General features: G+C 48.1%; 1 non-coding gene across 1 annotated transcript; it reads right to left on the bottom strand.

The window, feature by feature from the left end:
- Window positions 1–1704: 1704 nt before the first annotated feature.
- LOC120657904 lies at window positions 1705–1808 on the bottom strand. The gene has a single exon (XR_005668434.1). It is a non-coding gene; the product is annotated as a small nucleolar RNA R71 (small nucleolar RNA).

The raw sequence follows: 1808 nt of genomic DNA, 5'->3' as shown, positions 1-1808 counted from the left end.
TCCTAGGGGTCGTTGAGCAATCCTCGGCTCCTGGTATGGCTTTGTATCCGACTTGTCAGACTTCTATTCATAATATAGAGTTCTGTCATGGTTGCTTTACTATCTTGATAGTTTATCAATCCATGCTTAGTTCGTTCATAAGTTATGCTACGGTCTTGGTTAGGCCAGATGATCCGGGTACGAATAGAGGTTCGTTGTGCTTTCGGCCTTGCTCTTGTGTTTTACTCGTCCATCCGAAGGGTGGGGGACCTGGGGGGGCACTAGAGTAGTGACTTCATACACGAGCATGGTGCTTGGGTATGCGGGATCCTTCGGATATGACCGTGCTCCACGGTGTGACTGGGGTAGACGGTAGGTGGTGACAGCCCTGTCCGTCCGACGTAACATCGGTGTTGCGTTTAGCGTATTCCCCGACGTTCGGGTTCGGTGTAGGAGTTCATGCAAAGAGGTAACGGAACTGGACGTTCTCCAGTGCGGGACCTTCTCCCCGCTATCCCATTTTCCTGGCACCTGCAGTCCTAACCATGATCTAACATGACCCCAGCTTTGGATAGAAGCACTAGAACACCTAACCTAGCCTAAGCTCCAGCTGACTTGACGTAGGATAGAGTAGTTCTTTGTTTTATAGTTTCTCTCCTTTATTCCTTCCTCTTGGAGTGTGGATGTGTGATGTGTCGCATTACTCTTGCTTATTCTTTACTTGGACTTACCCCTGTTAGAGCATTGCCTATTACTTGAGGCACAATGTTATGGTTAATGTTGAGTACAATACCTTTGCCACTGTCGTCCTTTGGGACACAAATAAATGACGATACGCTTACTCTCCAGGTGAAATGCTACAATGGTATATCCGTGCGCTTACGGATCCATCTGTAATTGTATTGATTATACCACGAGAGTGGCACCCCTTGGGTGCAGTTGCTAGGATGGGTTCGGCGCCCTCATTTCTAGTGATTGCACTAAGGACTGCCAACAGGCATTTCTGGCACTGTTGCTAAGGATTAACCATTCCTAGTGATTGCGCTAAGAAATGTCAACAAGCATTTCTGGCGCCGTTGCCGGGGATGACATGTGAACAAAGATATTGTGCTAATATTAACTTAGACCATGTACTCAGGATATAGTCTTTTCTCTTTCAAGCTAATGTCACTTTATGTCTTCTTTTATTTTTGATTTGAAAGAAGACAGGGGTAGTGTATGACCGGTTTCTCCCTGCCGTAAAACTACACAGACAATCCAGAGAGGCTCGTGAGAAGGGCACGACCTCGCGTCATTCCTCCTCTCGCTATCCTCCCGGCACAGGAACCCATTTCGGAAGCACCACTCGTTCTTGAGGCTATGGCTGAAAAGGCTCTCCGCGAGTTCTCCGTCCCCTCAACCGACAATGTGGCCACTGGCCCCAACATCAATGTCGGGGATGTGAACTTCGAGCTCAAATCAAGCCTCATCAACATGGTGCAAGCTAGCCCATTCTGTGGCAAGCTGAACTAGGATGCAAATGCACATTTGCAGAATTTTCTGGAGCTCTGCGACACCGTTATCATACGGGGTGTCACCGCCGATGTTGTCAAACTTCGTCTGTTTCCCTTTTCCCTCCTGGGGAAGGTGAAATAGTGGTTTTATAAAGAAAAGGACATCGACACCTGGGCCAAATGCTCCAAGGCGTTCCTCGCAAAATTCTTCCCGCTGGGCAAAACAAATGCACTGCGCAGGAGAATTTCAAGTTTCTAGCAGACAGGGATGGAATCCATCCTAGAAGCTTGGGAGAGGTTGCAGGAATACATCCTGGGCTGTCCTCATCATGGCAT

This window comes from Panicum virgatum, chromosome 1N (assembly GCF_016808335.1).
Source record: "Panicum virgatum strain AP13 chromosome 1N, P.virgatum_v5, whole genome shotgun sequence".
NCBI lineage: Eukaryota > Viridiplantae > Streptophyta > Magnoliopsida > Poales > Poaceae > Panicum > Panicum virgatum.
Note: the sequence above shows the minus strand (reverse complement) of the source record. Positions and strands in the feature narration are given on the sequence as shown.